The sequence below is a fragment of the Octodon degus genome, unplaced genomic scaffold (assembly GCF_000260255.1).
Source record: "Octodon degus isolate 3935 unplaced genomic scaffold, OctDeg1.0 scaffold00034, whole genome shotgun sequence".
Taxonomy (NCBI): Eukaryota; Metazoa; Chordata; class Mammalia; order Rodentia; family Octodontidae; genus Octodon; species Octodon degus.
The window spans coordinates 9574292-9581233 of NW_004524610.1; the positions used below are offsets into that span (position 1 = coordinate 9574292).

The following is a 6942-nucleotide window of genomic DNA, read 5'->3' on the forward strand; positions in this document are numbered from 1 at the left end:
AAATATAACTTTTTAGGAAAATGTAACATGAAATATCAGAAAGAAAAAAAGAGCTTTAGCAAAGAAAACATATCTGAATATGCAAATTCTCAGTGGTCACAATACTGTAAAATATAAATTTATCATCACTCACATGCATTGAGTAAGTCGGCATTTAAAACAACTAAGATCAAAAGTCACTTTATAAAAGACATAAAGGACAATGAAATAATGATATTGGTGGCAGGATAAAAGTTAGTATTAGAGAAATATTAACAGACCACACTTATTTATTTATAATAAGAAAAAGAAAGAAATATGAAATAAGAAAGACCAGATTATAGCCTGTCAAACTGATGAAAAAGACTATTATATTGTTTTGTTAACTTATTACTATGTCTCTTAGTTAAATATTTACTTTGTTTGAATACTTGTCTTGTTATTTAGAAGACAATACATTAATATTTTCTGTGGGACATTTTAACTTTCCATATATGGGCAGCATTATAAAACTCAATTTCAAATATTCAGCTGAATGCTGGTCAGTATTTTTCATTTTTTTGTTTCTTTGTCATTTCAAAATTTATGGCAATTGTGTGTCTGTATGTGCATTGTCTGTTTTTGTTTATTTTTGCTATGAACATAACAGGAATAAAAAACAAACCAAAACAGGCCCAAAAGGAAGATGAAGGACTGGTGTCTCAAATACCAAAGTGACACTTTCGTCAGTACTATGATTTTCCAAATTTTAAAATGTAACCTTATTTCAACTTAGGTCTTAAAGATTCTTGGAAAATTTAGTGTACATTTGGTTTCCATACCCACGGGTTCCACATTTGTGAATTCAAGTAAGTGTGGATGGAAAATATTTGAAGAAACAGTGCATCTGTATTGAACATGCATAGATGGCTGTTCTTGTCATTCTTCACAAAATAAATAGCATAGTAACTATTTGCATAGAATTTCCACGATGTTGGTTATTAGAAGCAACCTGCAGAAGACTTAAAGTACATGGGAGCAAGTGTCTAACACTTATGGACAACTTCTGTGCCATTTTACATAAAAGATCTGAGCAGCCGTAAGTTTTGGAATCCATGGATTGGCCCTGGGACCAATTATCCATAGATGTGAGGAGACAGAGCTACATAAATTATTTCCCATAACGTTTTATCTATGGATTTAACACAGGTATGAAGATTCAGAGTCCCGAATTCTTTCTTTCCCTTATGTCATTATGCAATCGGATGCTCGGAAGCTGCGTGGGCTCCCGGGTGTGAGACTGCCCCACTCACTGCCCGACATCAAACATCCTTGTCCCGGCCAAGGCAGCACACACAGCGATAGATTTAAAAATGCGGTTTGTCTATAGTTTGTCTGTTTCTTAAGAAGAACAGATCAATGAAAGCTGCCTCTGGAGACATAGTTTTAAGAATGAATTGATTTGGAGCATTTTAAAGACTCTTAGCATCTCAAATTAAAATCACATTAATTTAGGATAAAAGGCCTTAAATATAGGATTTGAAAATGAGTAGTACATAGTTATTAAGCAGGAGGAGCTGATGAATCACAGTTTCTTACCAATACTAGCTTAATTCTAATTTATTGTAATGAGCTCTGGCACTAGCAGCTTATAAATCCTCCTAGTGACAACTCCTTTTAATATAGACAACAGAAAGCCCAAAGGGCTGCATCTCTCGCTGAATTAAATTGTCTGACATGTAAAATTGACTATAGTGAAAGAGACCTTAGGTAGCAATGTATTTCTTCTCATACTATTGCTTTGCAAAATTATATGAAAGAGAAACAAAGCCTGTAGTCTATGTGAGAAATACAATTTTATATATTTTGTTTTTATGAAAGGAAGTTTTCCTTGCAGTTGGCAAAAAACAATATTATTGGTTCTGTTCTTAACACTGACAAAGAAAAAATTATCAAAAATAAAGTGAGCAAACACCCCAAGATCTGTTATCCCAAATAAGCAGCATAAGAAATCCTAGAAGGACATACAGCTAATTGATTTAACTCAAACTGTGACAGAATACAAAGAGCAAGATTGTGAAGATCTGATTGTTATAGTGAAATACCAAGGTTCAATGCAAGGATTGAAACTGAATAAAACCACAGGCTCAGAAAGCTTTCTAGGAAGGGGGAAATATTCTAAATCTAAGCTGTAGTGATACATACACATGATTGCGTGCACTTGGAAAAATCAAAAAGATATATTACTAGAGATAGGGAAACTAAATTTAAAGTTAAACCTTACATAGAGAAGCCTGAACTCAAATGGCTCTATTAAATTCTACCAAAGTAAAGTTAATGTCAATGTGACAAAAAATTATTTGGTCAGATCATACGCATGGGATAATTTCTGTTTTCTTGCATATACTTAAGCATGACCTATGGACTAATGTGGGGTCTATTCTAGAAAATGACCCAGATGCAGCTGAAAAAAATGTGTATTCAGCTGTGGCTGGGTGGAACACTCTGGATATGTCCACTAAGTCCATTTGTTCCAAGCTCTGGTTCAGTTCTGCTACTTCTTTGCTAATTTTTTTGCCGCTTGACCTATCTTTTTGGGATAAGGGGGTGTTAAGGTCTCCGGTTAAGATTGTGGTATTGGATATTAGATCTTTCAGGGCCATTAAGATTCATCTTAGCTCTTCCTCTCCATCCCATATTGAGCTCGAGTTGGAAGAGGCGAGTCCGGTCTCAAAATGGAGGATCATGATCTGAAGGAACCAGAACAGTTGAGGAAGCCGTTTATTGGTGCTCTGAGTTTTGAAACTACTGATGACAGTTTAAGAGAACACTTTGAGAAATTGGGCATACTCCCAGATTGTGTGGTAATGAGAGATTCTCAAACAAAACGCTCCAGGGGCTTTGGTTTTGTGACTTACTCTTGTGTTGAAGAGGTGGATGCAGCAATGTGTGCTCGACCACACAAAGTTGATGGGCGTGTAGTGGAACCAAAAAGAGCTGTTCTAGAGAAGATTCAGTAAAGCCTGGTGCCCATCTAACAGTGAAGAAAATTTTTGTTGGTGATATTAAAGAAGATACAGAAGAATATAATTTGAGAGATTACTTTGAAAAATATGGCAAGAGTGAAACCATAGAAGTTATGGAAGACAAGCAGAATGGGAAAAAGAGAGGATTTGCTTTTATAACTTTTGATGATCACAATACAGTAGTTAAAACTGTTGTTCCAAAATACCACAGTATTGGGGCTGGGGAGATGGCTCGGTAGAACAAGCACTTCCCTGGCAACTGCAAGGGTCTGAGTTCAATCCCCAGTTCTGCCAAAAAAAAAAAAAAGAAAGAAAGAAAGAAAGAAAGAAAGAAAGAAAGAAAGAAAGAAAGAAGAAAGAAAGACCACATTATTAATGAGCATAATTGTGAAGTGAAAAATACTCTTCTAAACAAGAGATGCAGTCTGCTGGATCACAAAGAGGCTGTGGAGGTGGATCTGGCAAACTTATGGGTTGCAGAGGAAACTTTGGAGGTGGTAGAGGGAATTTTGACCATGGTGGAAACTGGAAGGAGGTTACAGTGGTGGAGGAGGTAAGAGGTGGCAGCAGAGGTAATTATGGAGGATGTGGTGGTGGATATAAAGGATTTGGAGGTGATGGTGGAAATTATGATGGTGGTCCTGGTTACAGTAGTAGAGGAGAGTGGTGGTGGTGGACGAGGATATGGAAACCAAGGTGGTGGATACATTGGTGGTGGAGGAGGATATGATGGTTACAACAAAAGAGGAAATTTTGGTGGTGGTAACCATGGTGGTGGTGGGAACTATAATGACTGGAAATTATAGTGGACAGCAGCAGTCAAATTATGGACCCATGAAGGGGGGCAGTCTTGGTGGAAGAAGCTTCAGCAGTCCTTATGGTGGTAGTTTTGGATCTAGTGGTAGATACAGGAGCAGAAGGTCTTTAAAAAACAACAGAAAAGGGTTACAGACCCAAGTGAATCACTAGCCCAACCCCCAATGGGAAGAAATCCTGTCCAGCATTCATGCCTGATTACTCCTTGACTTGCTACCTCATTTGGTCCTGGGCATAATCAATTTTACCTAAGTAATGGTGCTTGCAATCTCATTGGTTGACCGTAGTTTTGTCCCACCCTACATCCACCTAAGTGAGCTCCTATTCTCTGCACCTTAGCCCCACACGGTTTTGCTCTATAAAAGTTCCTGGAAGAGACAGCTTCCTGGGGAACAACCCACTCGGGCCCCTCCTGTCCTCTCAGACAGCAGCTTTCTTTCCCTCAATAAATATATTCTGCTCATAACTTGTTTCTAAAATTCATTCTTTGGTTTCAGAGAACACGAACTCGTGCAGGTCAGATGGGGAGATCGTTTTTCCCTATGTCATTTGGAGGTTCCCTGTATCATTTGGAGGTCACCCACCCAAGATCAGTTTTTCTCCCTGCATCAATAAGATCTTGGGAAGAGACTTAGGTTTAAAAATGTAATTAATTTATGTTTCATTATATTTCAAATAAACTATAGATAGTTTTTATTACACAAATATTGCATATTTATTATATATAATAACATATATATTGATAATTTTGCTGAATTCACATACCTACAATATTTAAATGGCAATGGAATACCCATCTCTGACAAAACTAAACAAAAAAGAGGATATAAATGAGGGACCATTTATCTGTATATACAAAATAATTAGGATAGATATACAGCTACTTTTTCTTAATTCAAAGAGAAGAAAGATTTGTACTAATAGTGTTTGGACAGGATATCATGTCTACATCTTGTACTATGAATAACTACTACGAAGGCAATAATATGCAATGTACTAAATATTGTAACTATCCTACTAACCTGTTTTGAAACTGTCTCATTGTTATTTGCTTCTCAATGACATTAATAAAAAAAAAATCCTAAAATTATAATCATAAGGAAATTATAATGTAAAACTATATATAAAACAATATTAATATGAAACTATAAGAAAATATTTTATAATATACATATACACTGAGGCAACAGAAATATTCTCAATTACTTCATCTTTTGAAATTTGTAGGACTGTCTTTAAAGCTTAATATCTGTCATATTTATAAATGTTTACTGAACTACTATGAACAGCTGCTCCAGGACACATGCTGTTGTCCTGAGGCTCTGTGACACAGGCTGTGGATGTAGGGGAGATGACTTCCCTGGGGTTGAACACTTTAACCAATGAGACCCTGGCGACAGGGTATGGGAGGAGTTAAACACAACACCACCCTCCTGATCTCAAGGCATGGTTTTCCACCAAGACTTTCTGGAGATTCCTGGTTTTCCAACCAAGTAGATAGATCTTTATGTCTGTAGCTCAACAACATATTGCAAGAGATTCAACTCATATTCTTCCTTATCTCAGTACCTCTCTCTCCCTTTGCTGATCTAAAATTGTGTCTTCTAATAAACATTTGTTCTTTAGACATTCCCTCTAGCCTTTATTTTAAGGAATCCCACTGAAGACCAGAGGAGTAACTAGAACTAAATTTAGACAAGCAAGATATTATACCTGAATGGTAAGATTGGCAAAATCCCTCTGATAAGAACAGAATTTGAAATGAACTTAGAAGGAGATAGATATAATCTCTACTGGTTGATGTGGATGGGGATTAGAAAGCAACAAAAGAGTTCAATTGATCAGGGCCAGGGAGATAGCTCAGTAGAATAACTCAGTAGTCCTGAGTTCAATCCCTAGTACCACCAAAAAAAAAAAAAAAAGAAAGAAAGAGAAAGAAGAAAGAAAGAAAGAAAGAAAGAAAGAAAGAAAGAAAGAAAGAAAGAAAGCAACAAAAGAAAAAAAATGCAAAACTTGGCATTCACAAAGTTATGAGACAGGACACCCGTGTGTTTTATTATGAAAGGTGATGGTTCTGGGTGGGACGGAGCCAAAGTGCAGAGCATCTGTGTGACAGGGTGGTTCCTGGAATCCATGAACAAGTTATTCAATATCTGCTATTTTGTAACCCAAAAGAATGACTAGAGAAAAAGGATTGGGGTGCAGTAAGAGCTTTCTGATTAGGAACCTGTGGAGAAGGATGCCCCTTGAATTACATTTAATTCTTTAATGCAAGAGAAGTTTATGTGTTTGTCCCTTCTTCACACCCAGGACACAGAAGCACTCATCTCTGCTGCATGCTGAGTCTGTCAGTCACTGGAACGTTGTCAGGGAAACTTAGGCTCAGTGGGCTCAAATACTGAGTATTCACTCTGTGCTGATGTTACCTGTTCAGCTTAGCCGATGCTGCCAGCACCTCTACTTCCATGGCATTCCTAGTCACGGTGGGAGGCAGAAGATGTCACAGAGAACAGCAGAATTCATCCTTGTCTGGCCAACACAAATCGTTTGGTAAGGCCTGGTTCAGGTAGGCATGGAAATATAATCCTTCCCCAACAGAGAGAAGAAAATACCAATGAACGATAGTGTGGTCCAAGGCACTACTCTCCCTCTCCCTGACTACTCACTCAGCTGAAATTCAAAAGAGCAGAAAGCCTGTATGATGCTTTGTGAAGACTTTATTTTTTAGAGCAGTTCTAGCTACATAGCAAAGTTAAGAAAAAGGCAGAGATTCCTTATATCTCTTCTTTTGCTACATACAGAGAGCCTTTCCCATTGCCCACACCACAGATGAGAGTCGGGCATCTGTTTTAATTGGTGACCCTATATTCACATCAAAATTAGGTCCACAGTTTATTTCATTAAGGTTCCTTCTTGGTGTTCTTTTCTTTATTTAATCTAAAACTCTTCTTTTTTTTCCATAATTCTATTGAGAAACAAATAGCAATGAGACAGTTTCAAGTCAAATTGGTAAGACAGCTTCAATAATTAACACATTGCATGCATTCTTCCTAGTGGTTAATTGCTGTACAAGATGCGGACATGATATCCTATTTACAAACACCATTAGAACAAATCCCTCTATTCATTAAGAGAATGTAAC

At 37.1% G+C, this 6942-nt stretch overlaps 1 pseudogene; it reads left to right on the forward strand.

Annotated features, from left to right (window-relative positions):
* Window positions 1–2693: 2693 nt before the first annotated feature.
* LOC105742061 overlaps window positions 2694–6942 on the forward strand; it is a 146542-nt pseudogene continuing 142293 nt past the window's right edge.